The 23,350-nt window shown below is 33.8% G+C and overlaps 1 long non-coding RNA gene across 1 annotated transcript; it reads left to right on the forward strand.

The window, feature by feature from the left end:
• The first annotated feature begins 18,296 nt into the window (after nucleotides 1-18,296).
• On the forward strand, nucleotides 18,297-22,537 carry LOC144229442 (uncharacterized). Its single transcript, XR_013334491.1, has 3 exons — nucleotides 18,297-18,440; nucleotides 21,829-21,941; nucleotides 22,375-22,537. It is a non-coding gene; the product is annotated as an uncharacterized LOC144229442 (long non-coding RNA).
• Nucleotides 22,538-23,350: the final 813 nt, after the last annotated feature.

Consider the following 23,350-nt stretch of genomic DNA (forward strand, 5'->3'; position numbering starts at 1 on the left):
TTAGAGTTCTTTACAAGAGGCAGCCTGTTTGATGGTCATGTTAAAGAAATTGCATTTGTCTTACAGCAGCACTGAATAAGGTGATTACATAACAAACAAAATTAATGAGGAGAGAATGGAGCAACCAGCTTTTTTATTTAAGAAAGTAAGGATCTGCAAGTAAACAAATAAAATACAAGTGAACATAAATATCAGAAGAAAGGGGCTCCTGGATGGCTCAGTCGGTTAAGCACCCGACTTTGGCTCAGGTCATGATCTCAAGGCTCGTGGGTTCAAGCCCCGTGTTGGGTTCTGTGCTGACAGCTCAGACCCTGGATCCTGCTTCAGATTATGTGTCTCCTTCTCTCTCTCTGCCTCTCACCCATTCACACTTTGTCTCTCTATCTCTCTCAAAAATAAATAAACATTACAAAATTAAAAAATATATATCAGAAGAAAGATGACTTGAAAAGGGTAAAAAAAATAGAAATGAATGAGGCATTATAATGCTTAAAACTGTTGACAAATACTAAGTAGAGGGTATAGAGATGAAAGTGATATTGATATAGTAAGAAAATATTTTTATATGTGAAGGCATACTAAAAATATAGTGATATGTCAAGGTTGATAGTTTCAAACAATATCAAATGATACTAAATGTTTTTACTGTAAAAGGAGTTGTTGTGTGACCTCTGAAGAATTTTAATACATTCTAGATTAACGCTCATCTGCCTGAAATCCAGTGATGCAAAGTCATTTGTAGAAAAAGAGCAAAACTGAAAGATTTCTCACATAATTTCTTTACTATGTAGACATAGGTAAAGGAAAGAAATCAGTATAATAATGATGTGATATAACATGATATATAATATTAATATTAATGATACATATAATATAGCAACAGTGATGGTTCAAACTTACAAACATACTTATATCATACATACTTATATCAAGTTATCTATATCACCAAGTATGGACCTTTTATAAGTTACATGCTTGGTGATATAGATGCTTTGATGTAAGAATAAAGCCAACAAATACATTCTCTGAGGATGTCCTTTAATGTTAATGCCTTCCTCTTTTAAGTAGTTATTAACTACTTACATATATCTGTGGGTTTATTCCCCTTCTATTTGAGATTGTGGTACCCTTCGATTTAATTATATCATGGAAATGGCCTGTAAAATTAATATTGTTTCTTATTTGGGATATTGCACCAATGACCTTGCAAAATTATAAATTAGGAGTCACTTTCTCTTTTCCATCATAGAATTTTTCCTGTTTGTGAAGCACTCCTACAAAGCATGTTGAAGTAGCAACTCTCTTCCCAAGATTTCTGTGGCTGCCTGTTTGTTACTAAGGCTGCTAATGATCTTTACTCCTTTCCCATGAAATTTAATAATCTCTAATTGGAAGCAATTCCTTCTAATAGAGGAGCATTTTACTCATTTTGCTCTACTATTGGGTAATATTAAAAACTTTATTCACGTATACTAATAATTTCCCTTTCTTTAGTATATGCTGGAAAATTAATGTAAAATAGTTTTTTTAAGTCTATGTATTTATTTTGAGACAGAGAGAGAGAGAGAGAGAATGAGAGAGAGAGAGAATGAGGCAGAGAGAGAGGGAGAGAAAATCTCAAGCAGGCTCCATGCGGTCAGCACAGAGCCCAGGATGAGGCTGGATCTCACTAAACTGGGAGATCATGACCTGAGCCAAAATTAAGAGTTGATCACTTAACCGACCGAGTCACCAAGCTGCCCCAGAAACTAGATTTAAAAAAATTATATATTAGAGTCAATGTCATGTATTTTATTATAAATTTCCCAAATTTAATGCATAAAATATTGAGAATCTGAGGTATGCTTTAATATCATAAATTTCTCTTTGCAAAGTCTACTTATTTTAAGCCAAGGTCCAAGGTTAAGAAGATGTACAAATTCATGAATCTTAAATGATTAAGGTAAACGAGGCAGTATAAATAGAAGTTAAGAAGCTTACATTACATTGTTAAAGGAATATAAAACACTAAAAGATTTTTTTCAGTGTAGATATAAAAGTTTCTCTATTTTTGGAGATATGGACTCATTAGGAGTTGTATGATTTTAATACTCTTTGATTTTTCTTAGTTTTTTCCTGCATTGAAAATGATAGTAAGTAAGTTATGAATGGTGAATTTATCAAGGCTATCATAAGAAATTTGGTGTTTTGGTAATGAGATATTTATCACTTTCAGTGGAAGGGAACTTGATGTTGACTTGTTTATAAGGTCATAAGCTTGTATTTTTCCCCAAATTGGATATTATACAGGTATTATAAATGAGATTCATTTTGACCACATTTAAATAAAATAATCTAATACAAATTTAGAACGTGTTAGTGTATGATATATAATACATTTCTTCTATTCTTTATGTTGGATTTACCAAAGTACCAGAACTTTCATGTTTATATTATTAAAACTTTTTCCAAAGCACACTGACATTTCATAATCCTCTCTCATACTACAAACTCGAATCAGCACTATCAGGACAGATTTTCTGACACTTTCACTGACATATCACCAGCACCTAGGAAAGCACCTAGCACATAATGAGAGTTCAATAAGTTTTTGTAGGATGAATAAAAAGTTAAGAAATAAATATCAATTTATAAGCACTTTGATTCCTATATACAATTAAATTTTTAAAATTATTTTTCCTATGGCAAGCAGAATACATTATTACTACCCTGAAAGAGCTTATCTTTAGACTATTGTTTGAATGCTAAAATCCTAAAATCCATAAGCATGCAAGCATATGAGACTCCAATATTTGGTTCACTAATAGTTATCAATATTTACTTGAGAGCCCTTTACAGAGATTAAATCACATGGATCCAGGCCATGGAACATAACTGGTCAAGTTCTGGTGTCCAGCAGGTCCAAGGATGCTTTTATCAGAACCCTAAAGCCAATAATAACTCCATCCTTATTGTCCAGTAAGTAATCCTACATCATACAGCACATGTTAGCTCCCTACTTCCTCCCAAAACTGATCTTATATGTGATGGTTAATATTATGCGTCAACTCAACTGGGGTAAGAGATGCCCAGAGAACTGGTAAAATTTTCTTTCTGAGTGTATCTGTGAGGGTGTTCCTGGAAGGGAATAGCATGATTCAGTAGACTAAGTAAAGAGATCCACCCTGACCAATATGGGTGGGCATCATCCAACATGTTGGGGACTTAAAATGAACAAAAATATGGAGGGAGGGTAAATTCCTTCTCTCTTATTGAGCTGGGATGTCTACCGTCTGCCCAGAACATCAAAGCTTTTGGTTCTCTGGCCTTCAGACTCCAGGACTCACACCTGTAGCTTTCTGGTTTTCAGGCCTTTGACCTTGGACTGGAAGTTATACTGTCAGTTCCTCTGGTTCTCAAGCTTTTGAACTCAAGCTGAATTGTATCATCAGCTTTCCTGGTTCTCCAGCTCCAGGCAGAAGGTTGTGGGGCTTCTCAGTCTTCGTAAGAAGGTAAGACAATTCCTGTAATAAATCTCTTTTATATCTTTCCCTCTCTCTTTCTCTCTACACACACACATATATACACACACACAGATCATAACCTAAGGTGAAATCAAGAGTCACAGACACACATACACACACACACACACACACACACATCCTATTAGTTTTTCCTATGGAAAACCCTGACAAATAAATGTTACCTGAGGTATGTCCTCAATTCCATATTCTTCCCTCTTGAAATTTCTCTTCTCCACTCTCTGAAACCTTATATTCCATTGCAAAAAAAGTACTATGAGTCTGTTCTTGAATCATGTCCCCTTTACCCGATTGCATTCCAAGGACACTGCATCCCTGAACAATTTATGCGGAATAATCATCCATTGAGAAAGGTTTATGCTAGGTTATGTGATGAAAGTAGGATGTGGCCACTACTAGGATCTTTTATTTGGTTATTGTTTTTAAATTATTTATTTATTTATTTTGAAAGAGAAAAAGAGAAATGGGGGGAGAGAGAGAGAGAGAGAGAGAGAGCAGCCACATGGACAACCAGGAAGGGGCAGAGAGAATTCCAAGTAGATTCTGCATGAACAGGACTCAAACCTAGATACCATGAGATCATAACCTGAGCTGAAATCAAAGAGTCAGACTGACAGCAACCAGATGCCCCTTGGATCTTTTAAATAACAGTGGGGAGTAGCAACCTCATAATTGAGTTAGTGTGAGATTGAGCAAGATGAACCAAAGATACCTCAAAACATCCTTTCTCACTATTTACTGAGTCTTCAGGTTTAGATTTGTATCAGTTCGTTGTGCTGACTTATAACTCCTTTAGCCTGCTCCAGTCCTTAACCATTGCCTGGGAACTCCCTTTCCACCTTTGTTGGATTATATCTGTATTACTCAGGGTCAGTCATGCTAAGAGAAATCACTCTAATGATTTCAGTGAGTGTGACATTAATACCAGTGATCGGACACACAAGTGATGGAACAGCTAGAAGAGCAACCAGAGAGAAGTGAGACAACCGGCACTTAGCAACATGTGAAAACCTCTGCCACTTAATTTTAGTGATCAAACAATGGAAGGAAGTAGTTTCACCTGTGCTCAGAAGTTGAGGCATTCCAGAAACTGCTAGAGTGGGAAAGAGGGAGATTCCTTGTGGAAGCTGTGATCACAGAACTGTCTTTTGGAATTTGAAGCCAAAGAGAGACAAAGTTGCTGCTGGACTTACCACCTTAGAAAGAGCAAGAAAACAAGAGAGAAATCCCCAGGCTTCTTGGCCCTCCTATCTTCCAAGATTCTGCTGACTGCTTCCATTGGCTATACCTACCAGGAAGCCGATTTTCATGGAAGCCCGGAAACAGGAGGAACTGCTACACAGAGGAGAGCAGAACAGGGGCAGGGAAGAAGTGAGAGCAAACAGGCAAATGGACAGCACAATAGGCTTTTAAATATTTTTTAATGTTTTTATTTATTTATGAGAGAGAGAGAGAGACAGTGTGAGCAGGGGAGGGTCAGAGAGAGAGGGAGACACAGAATCCGAAGCAGGCTCCAAGCTCTGAGCTGTCAGCACAGAGCCCGAAGAGGGGCTCAAACCCACGAACTGTGAGATCACGAACTGAGCCGAGGTAGGACGCTTAACCAACTGAGCCACCCAGGTGCCCCTAGGCTTTTAGATAACAAATGTTTTGTTTCATCTTTGTCTTACCAAGTCCTTTGCATTTATTTATTTATTTATTACTCTTAATGTACATTTCAATATTGAACAGAAATGGCAATAACAGACCATTTGTTTTTGTTTTTAAACAGAATGATTAAAAAATTTCTCCATTAATATGCACTGTTGGTGGGAATGTAAATCAGTGCAGCCACTGTGGCAAAAAGTATGGAATTTCCTCAAAAAATTAAAAATAAAAATACTCTATGACCCGATAATTTCACTACTGGGTATTTACCTAAAGAAAACAATAATACTAAGTTGAAAAGATATTGCATCCTTATGTTTATTACAGCATTATTTACAACAGCCAAGACTGGAAGCAACGTAAGTGTGCATCAATAGATGAATAGATAAAGAAGATATATGTATATGTATGTATATGTGTGTATATGTATGTGTATATATGTGTGTACATATATGTGTGTGTATCTATGTGTGTGTGTGTAACTTAGCCTTAAAAAAGAATGAGATCTTGATATTTGTGACAACATGGATAGACCTAAAGAGTATTATGCTAAATAAAGTAAATTAGACTGAGAAACACAAATGCCATATGATCTAACTTATATGTGGAATCTTAAAAGCAAATGAGTGAACAAACAAGAAGCAGAAATAGACCCATAAACATAGGGAACAAACTGATGTTGTTCGAGGGGAGGGGAGTAAAGGATAGGCAAAATGGGTGCAGGGGAGTCGGAGATACAGGTTTCCAGTTGTGGAATGAGTAAGTCACAGGGATGAAAGGCACAGCATAGAGAACATGGTCAGCAGTACTGTAATAGCGCTGTGTGGTGGCAGACGGTAGCCACTGTGGTGAGCACAGCATAACCCAGAGACTTGTCAAATTGTGATGTACTCCTGAGACTAATGTTAACTCTATGTGTTAACTTTATTTCATTTTTAAAAATTTAATAGTGGGGTGCATTATAGAGTACCTCTTGTATGTATCCTTTATGAATTAAGTGATTTCCAGTTTGCTATTCTAGTTTCCTAATTTGCTAAGAATTTCTAGTTTGCAAGAATAGTTATCATAAATGGTTAATAAATGAATATATTTGCACAAGTTTTCTTAACTTATCAATAAAAGTGATTCTATACCATAATTAGTAAATGTGGCAAAGATATTACTGCATTTCTATTGTTAAATTAATCTATTTTGGGGGATAAATTCTATTTATTCATGTTGTATCACTTTTTTAAAAGTTTATTTATTTATTTTAAGAAAGAGAGAGCGTGAGCACACACATCTTTGCAAGGAGTTGGGGGAAGAGAGAGAGGGAAAGAGAATCCTAAGCAGGCTCTGCTCTGTGAGCAAGAAAGGCCATGTGGGGTTTGCACTCACAAACCATGAGATCATAACCGAGATGAAATCAAGGCTTGGATGCCTAACTGACTGAGCTACCCAGGTGCCCCCAGGTTATAACTTTTTATATGCTACTGAATGTAATACTAATTGCTAATATTTTCAAAATTTTTGCATCTTAGTTCATTAGTCTGTATTTGCTTTTGTGTATTCTTTTCTGTTATAGTATTAAGTTTAATGGATGAACAGGATGAGTTTCAGAATATTACTCATTTCTATTGTCTAGTTTACTATAATACTGGAATGATTTACACACACTGATAATCTGGTAGAAATCTTCTGGTGATAGTGTTCTCTTTTTATTGCTGTTTCAATTATTTTAATAATTTTATGTCATTATGCAGGATTTTTATTTGTTCTTATGTTTGTTTATTTTTTGAGAGAGAGAAAGAGAGAGAGAGGCAAGCAGGAGAGGGGCAAGAGAAAGGGAGACACAGAATTCGAAGCAGGCTCGAAACTCTAAGCTGTTAGCACAGAGCCAGATGCATGGCTTGAACTAACAAACCATGAGATCATGACCTGAGCTGAAGTCGGACGTTTAACCAGCTGAGCCCCCCGAGGTATTCCTATTTGTTCTTGGCTTAGCACTAGTAAGTTACATTTTTCTAGATATTGGTATATTTGTCTATACTTTAAATTTATTTAAACAATGTTATTAATAGTAAACCATCATTTTCTTTCTAATCACTTTTATATGTCATTAATTCCACTGAATTCTTACCATTTTCTCATGTTTCCTAAACACAATTCTTTGAATAGAAATAATTTGAAAGAGAGATGTTGGTAGAAACACAAAGTAAAATGTGGCTAAACAAAGGTGGTAGGGAGGCATTACACAAGTATGTATCCAAGATGGAGTTGTTATATTAAGAAATACTACTACTACTGCTGCTACTACTAGGCAATATTTGGTCAAATCTTTGCTTAGTATATAGTTAAAAAACAAACTACATGTTTGTTGAGACTTAAACGAATATGATAGGGAATGTTTAGAACACTCCATATGATGGCTCCTTTAGGCTGTTTTCAGCAAAGTTCTTCAAGAAAAACATGAATTCAGGATAAAGTTATTGAGTCTGTAACAAAAATGGAAGGAAATACTATTTTGATAGTGGGGATGTTCTGTCTATACCCTGAAATCAGAGTTTGCAGAGAGTCCTATAATTTGGAGCCCTGTACAGGGAAAAACATCGACTGCTCCTGCTCTATAGCCCCAACTGGAGTTCTTATAGCAGTTATTGAAGAGAATTAATCTTAGAAGGAGATAGATTGTACGCGATAGGCTTGTTGAAGCATCTTCCACTGATAATCTCTGTCATATACTGAGATTAAGTTTATCCTTGATGATTATATTAAAATACTTTCTTCTTATAGTTTTATATGGTTGCAGAGTAACTGCCAATTTAAGGCTTGAGAAGATCAATTAAACATAATTGTCAGTAAATGAAACACAAGAATCTTTGTGCTTGAAAATTATATCGAGACAAGTTCTTGGTTATAATTAGTCACACAAAGAATTGCCCAGAAAGTAAAGGTATAGGTAAACTTATAGAATTTTGAGAGTGTTAACTACAAAAATTTTTAAAAGCTGGCTGTCTCTGTATGTCTACCCNTGTGTGTGTGTAGATATATATGCAAGCCCTCAGAACAATCCGAGGCCCCCAAAACTGTACTACTCTGTGAAGTGTTTTGTGAAACCCCTTCTTCCTCAATGTTCATCTCAGAATGAGTCACAAAGGTAATAGTGAAGAAACATTTCATGAATGATGGAGAAATGCGCACAGAGGAGAACCAGAAAGTGAAGGCCTTATCTACTACCAGGGTAAAGAAATGTTAGCTAGTCCTCATAAATGGGTTTGGGTCATTGTTCTGAGCAAGTGCCTGGTGTATGTTTTCTGTTCTCTTTTCAGACTGGGAAGGCTGTGTGTGTGTGTGTGTGTGTGTGTGTGTGTGTGTGTGTGTGTGTGTGATTTTCTTTTACGTTATCTACTATTGTATGTTGGGTGTTATGGGGGAAGATGCATTGTGTTGTAGTTTATTATTCCTTCTCCTCAGAAAAAACAACATGCAGACCAGATGGAAAGGACTGCCCATTCTCAGAGGCCTCATATTTTGAATCAAGATTTTATTTCTCAGACTTTGGGCTAAGATCAAGTGTGAAGATTTGACACACAGGGGACTGACATAGACATTAGTAATTACTAATCCAATATGCAATTCTCTCATCTTTCACAGAAATAGAATCACTCTGTTATTAGCATTGCCCTGTGCTCAGTCTTCCATGAAATGGAGAGATGATCAAATACAAGTAGAGAAAATGAGTGCAGGCTTCTTATAAAGTCCTTTAAAGGGAGTTGATTCTGTAGGAGAGGTCTACTTTTCCTTTTTACCTATTTCTGCCTGGAATTCAGAAATCATGATTGGAAACCTTGTAATCACTTGATGCCCAGAGTCAAACTTGAGAGTATAAGCCATTCATTAAGAACAAAAGAGCAGAAAAGCAAGAGGAATATAATTGTGTGATTACTAAGGGCCTGCCACGGCATCCGAGCACTCTGTCCTCACAGATTTTTATTTGGTTTAAAATAAAAAGTCAGAGGAGAAACTCATTTGTTCCAGTCACAGTTTGGGAGGTCTTCTAATTTCACCGGTGAAACAAACACCATAAGACCTGATGTAATGTTCTCTTCTCATGGTTTTTTGTTTTACCAATGAAATACATAAACTCTTCATCTGAGAGTAAGTAGGGCATTTGAAGGAATGGGGATCTGAAAGACAGGAGATATGAAATAGATTTTTAGGAGAATTGGAAAATGAACACGCTAAAAATTACATACATATATATGGATATATATATATACATACATACATATATATAGTTTATATTTGTAGCGTATCACATTGAAACATCCTGAGAGCTTATATCTTGTTGAATAATCATTACTATCACTTTGGAGCAAACGTATTCTGGCGTCTTAAGAGTTTGCTGCTTTTCACAAACCACCATTTCTTAGTCCAATTAATTTTATTTAGAGTAGGGGAACCTGGGTGGCTTAGTTGGTTGAGCGTCTGACTTCAGCTCAGGTCATGATCAGATCTCGTGATCTTGAAGTTCATGAGTTCAAGCCCTGCACCAGGCTCACTGTTGTCACTGTATAGTCCACTTCAGATCTTCTAAGCCCTTCTTTCTCTTTGCCCTTCCCCCACTTAAATTCTCTTTCTCTCTCTTTCTCTCTCTCTCTCTCTCAGATATAAACATAAAAAATAAAATAGAGTAATAATGTAACAAGTCAGTGGTTTATTTACTTTCTCCCAAAAAGAATCTAGATATGGAAAGTGTTTGAGGGACAATTGTATTCAATCCAATTATCCATTCACACATTATGCCCTATAAAATGCAGAGATAGTGATTATACTTATGGATTTAGATGCTTATTTATAATGCCTTTACTAGAGGAATGAGTTTTATTTCAAAACATTCACAAGTTTCAGTGGTCTCTCCCATTTGGTCTTATTGGATATGATATTTTTACCTCTTATGATTACAGAAACTTACAAAGTACCCATCAATTCTTACACCTGGATTAACTATATAATGTTAACATTGAAAGTGTATGTTTAAGCTACATGCAAAAAAAATGAAACTGCACCACTTTCTAACATGATACACAAAAATAAACTCAAAATGGAATAAAGACCTAAATGTGAGCCCTGAAACCATAAAAATCCTAGAAAAGAGCACAGGCAGTAATTTCTCTGGTATCAGCCATAGCAACATATTTCTAGACATGTTTCCTAAGGCAAGAGAAGCAAAAGAAAAAATAAACTATTGGGACTACATCAGAATAAAAAGCTTCTGCATAGCAAAGGAAGTAAGTGACAAAACTAAAAGACAACATATTGGATGGGAGAAGAGATTTGAAAATGTCATATCCAATAAAAGGGTTAGTATCCAAAACATATAAAGAACTGATACAACTCCACACCAAAATAAAATCCAATTTAAAAAAAGGCAGAAGATATAAACTAACATTTTTACCAAGAAGACATGCAGATGTCTAAAGGACACATGAAAAGATGCTCAATATCACTCATCAGCAAGGAAATGCAAACTGAAACTATAATGAGATATTACTTCACACCTGTAAGAATGGCTAAAATCAAACACACAAGAAACAAACGCTGGCAAGGATGTGGAGAATAAAGTAACATTTATACATTGTTATGGGAATGCACAGTGCAGCCACTGTGGAAAATAATATGGAGATTCCAAATCAATTTATTGTTATACTATAAAAACAAACAAAGAAAAACAAAAAAGACAACTTAGGAATAAATTAAACTTAACCAAGAGGTAAAAGACCTATACTCTGAAAACTATAAAATACTGATGATTGATGAGAGAAACTGAAAATGACAGAGACAAATAGAAAGACAGTCCATGCTCATGGATTGGAAGAATTAATATTATTAAAATGTCCATACTAGCCATAGCAATGTATGATTCAATGCAATCTCTATCAAAATACCAACAACATTTTTCACACAACTAGAACAAATAATACTAAAATTTGCATAGAACTACAAAAGACCCCAGTTATCAAAGAAATCTTGAGAAAGAAGAACAAAACTGGAAGTTTCACAGTTTGAAATTTCAAGGTATACTACAAAGCTATAGTAATCCAAACAGTATGGTACTGGCAAATAAATAGATACATAGATCAGTAAAACACAACAGATAGCCCAAAATAAACCCACCCTTATATGGTCAATTAGTCTATGATATAAGAGGCAAGAATATACAGTGAGGAAAAGACAGTCTCTTCAACAAATGATGCTGGGAAAACTGAACATCTACATGCAAAAAAATGAAACTGGACTGCTGTCTAACACCATATACAAAAATAAACTTAAAATGGATTAAAGACCAAAGAGTGAGACCCGAAGTCATAAAAAATCTAGAAGAGGACATAGGAAGTAATTTCTTTGACATCAGACATAAAAACATTTTTCTATATATGGCTCCTGAGGCAACAGAAACAAAAGCAAAAATAAACTATTGGGACTATGTTAAAATAAAAAGCTTTTTTGCACAACAAAGGAAAACATCAACAAAACAAAAAGACAACCTACTGAATAGGAGAAATTATTTGCAAATGACATACCTAACAAGGGGTTAATATCCAAAATCTATAAAGAACTTGCACAACTCAACCTAAGTGTCTATCAACACGTAAATGGATATGGAAGATATAATATATATGTGATGGAATATTGCACTGCTATGAAAAAGAATGAGATCTTGCCATTTGTGACAACATGGATGAATATAGAAGGTATTATATGAAGTGAAATAAGTCAGACTGATAAAGACAAATACCTATTGATTTCATTCATATATGAAATTTTTAAAAAATGAATAAACAACCAAAAGCAGAATCAGACTTCAAATACAGAAACAAACTGATGGGAAGGGAGTGAGAGATTGGGCAAAATAAGTGAAGGGGAGTGGGAGATACAGGCTTCCAGTTATGGAATGAACGAGTCATGAGAATGAAAGGTACAGCATAGGGAATATAATCAGTGATATTGTAGTAGCATTGTATGAGACAATTAAACTTTAAAAATGTAGGGAGAAGGATGCCAGAGATAGCTTATTATGACAATGTAAATCTAAAAACGAAGTTAGTAAACAGAATCTATCAAATTATTAAAGAATACTACACTATTAGTATGTTAGTATATTTACATATTCCAGGAATACAAGAGTGAGATACTCTATTATACTAAATAATTGATTAATATGACATATATATTTTATACAGTTACCAAGCAGAAAAATAGCAAGATAATTTTCATACATATTGATAAAAATTTTTAAAAATTCAATAACTACATTTTAAAAATGTTTTTTAAAAACTTCAGAAAATTGGAATCAAATGATACTATCTTAACAAGACATATGGTCAATTAGACAGTCAGATCTTTTATAAAGAAAAAGGAGAAGAATTCTTACTGAAATCAGAAACAAAAAATGATGCCCATTATCTCCACCATTATTTAGTATTATTTGTAGATATTAGTCAGTACAATTAAGACAAAAGTAAAGATATATATGATGAATAGTTGAAAGGAAAAATAAAACTACTCCTTTCATAGAGACTATGAACGTGTACATAAAAACCTAGGTCAGTTAATTGAAAAGTACTCTAAAAAATTTCCAGAATGGGAGTCAAATCACAAGAGAGTCTTAAATGCAGAGAACAAGCTGAAGTTTGTTGTAGGGGAGGTGGGTGGGGTCATGGGTTAAATGGATGATCAGCATTAAGGAGAGCACTTGTTGGGATGAGCATTAAGGAGAACACTTGTTGGGATATGAAAGAGATGAATCACTGGGTTCTACTCCTGAAGCCAAGGCTACATTGTATGTTAACTAACTTGAATTTAAATTAAAAAAAAAATTACAGCCAGCATACAAAACTGTTATTTTTACGAAAAACAACAACTACTCAACATTCATATTGAGAGAGGGTGTTCCATTTGTTACAGTTTGTGCACACATACACACAAATACACACATACAACATATGAGAAACAAAAATAAAGCTAACAAAAAATAAAGTGCAAAACCTATATTGAGAAAAATGTAAAACATACATGATGGAAAATGTAAATTTTTAAAAAAGAAATTAATTTCATGGTACTGAATAAGGATAACCATTGGCATAAAGTTGTCAATTTTCTCTAGATTATTTGATAATTTAATGTACACTTTTTTTGATACCAAAGGCTTTATTTTTTGATACCAAGATGCTCATCCTGAAGTTCAGATAGAAAAGTAAACAATCAAAACTAGGCAAGAAAACTCTGAAAAGGAAAAGCGGTAAAGTGGCATTTCAAGTTAATGACAGAAAAATTAATTTTTTAATCAACAATGTCTGATGACTAATCATTTTGGGAGAAAAAGATGATGTGCATGAATCCTTAATACTGTATATCAGAACAAATTATGAGTGACTCAGGGTTTTAACTGTAAGAAAACTAAATTGTAAAAGAAATGAGAAAAATCCATGCCCAGCACAGATCTGGGGCTTGAACCCACAAACTGTGAGATCATGACCTGAGCCAATGTCAAAAGTCAGATGCTTAACCAACTGGGCCAACCATGTGCTCCAGGACTTTCCATCTTTAATTTTGAACTGACTCTTGAATTTTAATATTGAAATGAAAGATTTTCTATTTATCAAGAAAAAGTCCAAATCAATATGGAAATTGTAACGATACAAATATATTTAAAAATCTGTATGTTTAAATAATACATAAACAAAGTCAAAATACAAATGATGAACTAGGAAAAGTATTTGAAATGTATAGCATAAGCAATGAATTACTCTATTATGTACCGAACCACTATAATTTGAGAAGAAAAATACCTATAAGCTACACAGAAATGGTGTCAAAGACTTAAACTTACACAGAAATAGTTATTATTTCAAATCATGTTTATAAGAAAAATTGCTGTTTTAAATGCAGTTTTAAAGTAAGGTATTGTTTTTCAATCCTGCAACTGACAAAAATCCAAGAGTTGTCAATATTCATTTGATGCAGCTATAGGAAAATCTGCTTTCTAGAGCATTACAGGTGACACTGCAAATTGGCTAAAACTCTTATGGAGGATAATCTGGCTGAATCTATCATCATGACTAAAAGATATATCCTTGGTCCTTCCACAAACACTTTGGGGAATTTTCCTTTAGGCATTTATGCAGATAAAGAAAATTTACGTATACACAAAGTTGTTTATCATAATATTGTTAGTAACAGCACAACTGAGAACAAATGCCTGTTTACACAGGACTGATTCACAACACTACCATATGTCTATGAGAAACAACAAAAAAAATTAATGAATAAATTGCCTGGGTAGTGATATTTTCAAGTGAAAAATACAGGCTTACAATGTAAATTTTATAGTATGCTTTATTTATGCAAGGGCTGGATATGAACACATGATCATATTTCTAATGAATTACTGGAACGATGGGAAATGAAATTGGTTTCACAGGGAGGACTAAAATGGAGAGAAAATAATTTAGAGAGGAAAGGGGATAAGATCAAAACTTTTCAATGCATAGCTTTATGTATTGTTCTAAGATTAGGACAAAGTGAATATACTGTCTATAAACTTAAAATGTGATGGTTCATTAAATTTTTTTAAATCGACTATCTTGATTTGCTTCTTGCTCGTATAATTTTAGCCCAACCCTAATGACCTGAGCATACTGAAAAATATACTATTATCTGAGAATTGTTTTAAAATTACTCAAATACTGATAATAGTTTTTTCTCCTTCATATTCTAATTTCAATACAAAGAGCAGCTTTTAAAATATTTTCCTGGAAATGCATTTATTTCATTATGCAATGTTTATTCTCTAATTTAAAATTCTAAAATGATGCATTATATATTACCTCATGAAATGTGTATCCCAAATAAGAATTTGACAATAGTTAATTAGGTTTCACACCATATCAATTTGTTAGATTAAGGGTAGTATTCTTTCATTGGTAAGGGCATACATTTTTGCCAGCATGTGATCAAACTGTTCCTTCAGGCCAGGTATATTGCTAAATATTATTTAAAGTGTCAGTTTATATTGCCTTGGTAAGCAGTGAACAACTGTGAGATCAAGGTCATTAAGTTACAACTGTTTTTGAGATGATATTATATTATTTATGAATGAACAATTGCTTGAAATTTAGATTATTAATAAAACCTTTACATTTTTCCAAAATGTTTGGGAAAATGAAACTTTAATTTTTCACATTTTCTACAATGTCTATAAACTTTCAATAATGCATTCATGCAATGCCAATATATGATAGTTACATCTTTTAAGAAAATAATTTTAAAAGGCCAATTTTAGCTAAACTGATAGAAATCAGAATTCACTATTACTAAATTTCTGAAAAAGAACTATATTCCTATTTTGGAAAACTATAAAAACATAAAAATAAGAACAATTGTTATGTGCACATTATAAAAATCTATATAGCAATGAATATAATCTATTCTATTCACCTATTTTTCTTCAGAGTATAAAACATATAATAACCTTCTGCATGTAGAAACCAGAGTATACTTTGAATTTCTAAAAGAAATTAAACAAACTTTCAATTCAACAAAGATGAAAATAATTAGAATAAAGCCTGAAGACTGGAAAATGCATGATGAAATTCCATGTTTAGAATTTTAAAAATTTAAATATTTCATGAATACCAAGCAAAGGTAGAATCAAGTTTTCAAAAGATAATAAGTTTTAACAGTTGATGGCATGAAATGATGATATAATTATTGAAAATGTAGGGTTTTGAGGAGGACAGCTCGTAGCCCAGGGAGGGGTTCAATCCCAAGAACCAACCATGAGATCGTGACCTGAGCTGAAATCAAAAGTCAGATGCTTTTTTTTAATGCTTATTTATTTTTGAGAGAGAGAAAGAGGGACAGAGACAGAGACAGAACGACAGCAGGGAAAGAGTGAAGAGAGAGAGAGAGAGAGAGAGAGAAGAGAAGAGAAGAGAAGAGAAGAGAAGAGAAGAGAAGAGGAGACTCACAGAATCCAAAGCAGGCTCCAGGTTCTGAGCTGTCAGCACAGAGCCTGATGCGTGGTTCCACCTGACCTGAACTTAAGTTGGAGGCTTACCTGACTGAGCCACCCAGGTGTCCCAAAGTCAGATGCTTGAACAGACTGAGTCACCCAGGTGCCTCTAAAATATCGTTTTTAAAACTATACTATCTAATAAAAAATCATCTCAATTTTGTTTTTGGATTTGCTCTGAATGTGCCTTGATTTTGTTTTAAATCTAAAATGTATTGACACTTATATATAAATTTACCACAAAAATAATAAATCTACCATGAAAGATACTTAACTTTCTGCACTTTTGAGACATCATTATATTTTTTTCTAACTTCTGTTATTTCCAATGAGTAATCTGTCATTACTCTTTCAAAGGAGTGTGTCTATGATGTTTGAGTTTGATTTTCATTACATTTCTTCTTTAGGTTTGCAACATATTCTGCATCTAAGGATTAAAATCTTTCATCAGTTTTGAAACCTTTTAGAATACATTTTCTAGAAGAAATAGAAGAAATATCCCAGACTTTCCCTTCTTTCGTCTCAGAGTCCAATTGTACATATGTTAAATTTCTCTATGTACTTTATTTGGCATTTACACTCTAAGTTTTAATATTTTTGTTTGTGCTTCATTTTAATTATATTTTAATTGGACTATTTTCTAATTCACTATTTTTTCCTCTATGAATAATCTATTGTTATACTTGAGTATTTCACTCTAATTTATAATATTTATCAGTTCCAAATAGTCAATATCATTCTTTTTCATACATCTCACATATCTGATGAAATTCTCTACAACTGTATCTCTTTAGTCATTTCATCTTTTCTTACTTTTTTCAACATTTTAATCACAGTTATTTAAAGTTTTTTTTTTTTATCAGTTTACTACAACATGTGGATCATTTATAGGTCTGTCATTGACCTATACCTGAGAGATCCCTATTTTCCGTGATGATTTGCTGGTTATGTGGCTCAGTGATATAAGTGATATGAGATCAACCATTTTCAGGCCATAAAGAATGATCCTTGAATAATTTAAACATTCTACTTTGACAGTGACTGGTTTAGAGATATCAAATGCTAAGCATATATTAACAGGAACATAAGAAAAATATGTTCTGGAACTTTAACAGGGATAAAAGAGACATGTATCTCTTCTAGACACAGAACTTTATTGTGTGAGGTGAGTTTTGAAACAGTGAGCCATTTTGACACTGAGAGAGAATATTAGAGGAGTTAATTCAAAGTTAATTCTCAAAAATTTTGGTCTCATGAAACCTATAACCAATGAAAAATTAAGAACTTCCATAAGTTTTTACTATATGTCCCATACCTATGAATATTTAATAGTTTACATTTAGGAAGAAATATGTAATTATTTGAGCTATTTAGTATTAATTATTTTTATTAATCATTTTAAACTTGTTATATAATTTTAAATATTAAAATAGCAACAATAATTCATTTTGTAGTAATATAGATTTTTTTAATGAAAAACAATACACTCTAATGGGATGAGTAGCATTGTTTCACATTCTGTAAACCTCTTTAATTCCTGGTGTGGAAATAAAAAATCAAGCCAACAAAAAGACACCCCCAATTCAATATAGGAGAGATTAAAAAACTTACTGGGTCTACAATTAAAAATAGAGGCACACAGGTAGTCTAGTTGAGAGACAATGCTTTTACAACAAAATGTCACATAATCTATACTGCCTACGTATAGCCTAAGAAATCCCAATAACTTAACAATGAGACATAAAAAATGAGACATGAGTTGTACCTCATGAATGTTTCTTTTTTATCTCCTGTGAGGCCTTTCAATTAATTCCAGAAGTTGGAAATCCTCACTGAGAAACTGTCCTAAAGAAGAAATTTAAATGGAGCTAGAGAACAAGCCATACAAATATATGCTTGGTGGAGTGAAAAGGAAGTGCAAAGATTTTAAAGCAAGGGTATATCTGACACATTATTGCAGTGCAGTTAGTGAAGAATATGGAATAAAACTGAAGAATTAATTGCAGAGCAGATTACATCACTTTTTATATAATTGTATTTAAAAAGTTTTTTTATTCTAGGTATGGTGAGAAGACATTGAGGGATCTTGAGCCTTGGACATTACATGATATTCCTAATATTTCAAAGTATTACATTGTTTATCTTAAGAAATTTAGACTGAAATTGACTGGAGAAACTAATCAAAACTATCATCACATCCCGGCAAGAAACTGAAGGTAGGAATAGAAATTGTGGTGAGAATTGGTGGGTTTAGGTAATTATCATGGTTTACACCAAATGTATTTGCCAAAAAATGAAATGAGGGGCATGAAAGAAAGTCAGAATTTAATGAAGACCTTGTGGGTTTTGGCCTGAACAAACAGATGCATTTTAGAGCCATTTATTTAATTATAAATTCAGCACAAGTAGCAGATTTGGGGTAAGAATCTATAGTTGGACTTCTCATGCTGTTTTTTTGGAGGGGGGAAATGTCTGTTAGACATACCAGTTAAGTTAGAATTATTATAATTTTAACATGGATAATTTTGTACAATGTAAATATAATTTTCGTAACCTGAAGAATTATGAGAGGTTATTTTATCTCATTTCCTTATCCTCAAAAACTGTACAAAGACTTCTAAATGATAGGTAACTCTTCAGGGTCATGCTTCTACATAGGGATGAGCCCAATCTCCCAGGACTAGCACATGTCCACAATATGTAATGCTTACTTCCTTTTTTTTTTTTTTGAGAAAAATCAAATATAAGAAGTGAGAAAGAAACGAAGGGCATAATTGCTGACATATACGATTGTTGGATTAGAAGTTTTTTACTTTTAGTTTTTTTAGAACATGTTCTACAACATTCAAGGCAAGACCATATTATAATTAATCCCTTTATATTAATTTCCGGCTTCAACAATTATTTCAAGTTTTATTGGTAGAATGTTCTGATTGCTAGGTAGCTCAGTAAACACCATCTCATATAATTCAAATGCCATAAAATGGTGCTTATAACTTTAAATTTATAAAACAGACTTTATGTGTGAGATACTGATTTTTCCTAGGTCATAAAATAAACTAGCCATGCAGACTCCAGTACATATCTGATACCAAAGGCAATTTTTCTTTTGTTAGTTTATGATATAATGTGTCTGAACAATATCTAGGGATGCTTGTGTGTGTGGGCGTGTTTGTTACAGACAGAGAGAGGAAGAAGTGATGGTACATGAGAAGAAAGAAGGAAGAGAAGGGTAAAGAAATGAACAAGGAATTAGTTTTTAAAATTTTATAAGAGATTATGTGTTTGAAATGATATTTTTCATTTGAGAAACCTGTCTTCTAATTTGCCTATAAAAAAAAGAGCCTGCAAAAAAAATAAATAAATAAATATGGAATATCTAATTAAATTTCTAAGTAGTATTTTGGAATGTGAAGTGCCATTTTAATTTCTCTTTAAAAAAGAAAAACATTAATTTCAGAACAGGAACATAGAACTACAGCATAAATGGCATTGAAAAGAACTGCCCGTGTGCACTTACTCATTATTAGCTTTGAAAATTAGTATAAGCATTTTCAAAGAGTGTTTAATCAAGGATATAACTTGCTACCTAAGGAGTCAGTCAATGTAGTATAAGTATTTAAGCTGAAAACAGGGACTTTTAACCCCAAAAGTATATACTGAACATATAATCCTAATTAAAAGATAATTAGATATAAGATTTTTTAAAAAGAGGGCACGTGGGTGGCTCAGTCAGTTAAGTGTCAGACTTGAACAGCTCAGGTCATGGTTTCATGGTTGTCAAATTGAGCCCCACATCAGGCTCTGTGCTGAGCCTAAAACCTGTTTGGGATTCCCTCCATTTCCCTCTGCCCCTCCCGTGCACTCACACCCCCTCTCTTTTAAATAAATAAATAAAATTAAGATAATAAAAGGTCAATACATCTGAAGAAATAAAGTAAAATAATTTTCAGTATATCATCTTAATAAAAAAAGGTATTGTTAAATTATGGTTATAAAAACTCTGGATTGTGGAAAATATTGAAGTTGATGCCAAATTTATATATATTTACTAAAATAAATTGAGAAGAATGAAATTTTTCATTTTAAACTAATTTAGAATTCATATTATTTCTCAGATTAATTAATCATAGACAATGCTTTCTAATGAACTACTGATGATGTAAAGTGGTTTACACAATACCAGATTTGTGCATATATAAAGATCTAAAAATCATTTTGGGTTCTTTTCTATTTTTTTAAATTTTATTTTTGAGAGAGAGAAAGAGCATGTGAGAGCATGAGTGGGGGAGGGGCAGAGAGGGAGAGAGAGAAAATCCCAAGCAGGCTCCATAATGTCAGCACAGAGCTGGACACAGGGCTCTATCTCAGGAACTGTGATATCATGACCTGAGCCAAAATCAAAAGTTGAATACTTAACCAAATAAACCACCAAGGCACCCCCCATTTTGGGTTCTTATGAATAGGACAAAGCTTCCCCTTCTACCTTGAGGAAAAAAAAAGTTGTAAATAAGGAACAGAAACTTTTGGACATTTTGGAATATTCTTTTTCTGTCAATTTCCTTATTTCCATTTTCAAGTTAGCCTTCAAATTACAGGGATGTAATGCATGTATTATTGGAAAAAAATCTAAACTTTATATTGACAAAAACCTACATTTTTTCTAAAATTTCTTTAAAAAAATTTTTTAACATTTATTTATTATTGAGAAACAGAGAGAGACAGAGCATGAGCAGGGGAGAGGCAGAGAGAAGGGAAACAGAATCTGAAGCAGGCTCCAGGCTCTGAGCTTTCAACACACAGCCCAAAGCGGGGCTTGAACCCACAAACTGTGAAATCATGACCTGAGCTGAAGTCCAATGCTTCACTGACTGAGCCACCAAGATGCCCTCTAAAATTTCTTTTAATGTTTATTTTTGAAAGAGAGACAGAACATGAATGTAGGAGGGGGCAGAGAGTAAGAGGGAGACACAGATTCCAAAGCAGTCTCCAGGCTCTGAGCTGTCAGCATAGAACCGGATGAAGGGCTCGAACCCATGGACCCAAGGTCATGACCTGTGCTGAAATCAGATGCTCAACCAACTGTGCCACCCAGGTGCCCCCAACAAAGACCTACATTTTTAAGGATATAATGAAACATGAAATTAAAATTTTAAATTATTTAAGTAAAAATGGTTTAATTATAGGCTTCTATTTCTTATTTGCAATGCTCTTGGGGAAACAGTGGTCATGAAAATGCTATTATTATGTCAATAATATGGACTTAAAAAAACATAAATACTGTATATAAGCCCAAAGAAAGTAAACTCTCTCCATCTTGAAACTTTCTTTGATGGGTTATAAAAACTGACATCATTACCAGACATTTGGATGCTGTATGGGCTGCATGTTTTTGCCCCCCACCAAATTCTTATTATGGAAGTTCCAACACCCAATGTGATGGCATCTGGCTATGGAGGCTTTAGGAAGTAATTAGAGCCTAATGGCAGGACCCTGATCTCATGAGATTAATGTCCTTTATAAGAAGAGTCACCAGAGAGCTACTTATTTGCTCTCACTCTCTTAATCTCTCCCTTCCCCTCTCCCCCTCTCTCTTTCTCTCAGTGCCAGGTGAGAATGCAATGAGAAAGCGCAGCCATGTGCTATCCGGGAAGAGGGCTTTTGCCACAAACTGACTGTGTTGGTACCCTTATCTCCAGCCCCCAGCCTCAAGAGCTGTGAGTAATAAATGCCCCATTGTTTAAGCCACCCAGTTTATTTTGTATTTTGTTATGGCATCTTGAACTGACTAAAACAGATGCTAATACTACCATGTTGTGGTTTTTCCAGTTCTGCCTTTGTGTCTGAGAAATTTTAGCAAAAAGAAAGGTTGTATGTTTTATTTAAAACTTCCCAATGGAAGAGGGAAGAAAAGCAGAGTAAGATGTGTGGTTATGTAATGAGTTTTGCTACAGTCTTTCCTGTTTCTTCTGTATTCTATATAAACATATATTTTTTATTGAATAAATCAACACCGTTTATTATATTGCTTTTGTTTCTAATATATATAGCATTAAATGAAATTTAAATATAAACAATATTTAATAAGAAACATGACCTCACAAATTAACTGGTATATATTTTAATTCCTCATTGTCATTTGTTTTATAGTTAAACTCAGAAAATAACAGTTCTTGGCACTTCAGCACTTCATATCATCTCGAAGGTGAGCCTAAGAATCTCACAGAGCACACAGACATGAGTCAGAATCCATACCCTGAGCTTCTCAGGAACTGTCCCAACATAACCCAGGCAGAAGAATGGCTACCTCTCTCAGAAGGTAAATGATTCCATACTTATGGATGATGGGAAGAGTGTAGGTTAGAGAAAAGGTAGAGATAATAAATATCTATAGATNTCCAGGCAGAAGAATGGCTACCTCTCTCAGAAGGTAAATAAGAATGATTCCATACTTATGGATGATGGGAAGAGTGTAGGTTAGAGAAAAGGTAGAGATAATAAATATCTATAGATAGTAAGATCATGATAAATTGTGTTACTATTTATATAAATGCACTGTCTTTCCCTGGGGAAGGGTTATTCTTCTGTGGTTTACTCATGTCAGCTGACTTTTGAAACGTGAAGGAACATGAGATCTTTAACCTTTGAGTGGTAGTTTTAAAAACATGGCCATTCATAGGCTGATACATAGCTTGGGCCCTCAAGTAAAGATGATATTGGAAAGGACACGTAGCTTACCATTAAAGAATAAATAATAGGAGATCAAAATAAAAATTTGTATAAATCACTTAGGCCACTTTTACTGTAGTGTAAATTATATTTATCTGATTGAGAAGCCTTTTCACTTTCACTCCTAGAATTCTGGCAGCATGGCTTCTGCTTTCCAGGATTGTATCACTTTACACTAGGAAATCCGATTAGTCAAGGAAAAAAGACTTAAGGATTCGGCCAGTCGGAAGTATTCTAGCACATCAGTACTGTCAGACTAAGAACTTTAGCAGATGAACCTGATACTTCTAGAAAGAATTTCTAATCTTTCACACAGGAAAACCATCAACAGAGATCTCAAATAATTTACATACATGGAGTTCCAAAAAATATAAAGTCACACAAATATGTATATACA

The sequence above is a fragment of the Crocuta crocuta genome, unplaced genomic scaffold, assembly GCF_008692635.1.
Source record: "Crocuta crocuta isolate KB4526 unplaced genomic scaffold, BGI_CrCroc_1.0 scaffold776, whole genome shotgun sequence".
Taxonomy (NCBI): domain Eukaryota; kingdom Metazoa; phylum Chordata; class Mammalia; order Carnivora; family Hyaenidae; genus Crocuta; species Crocuta crocuta.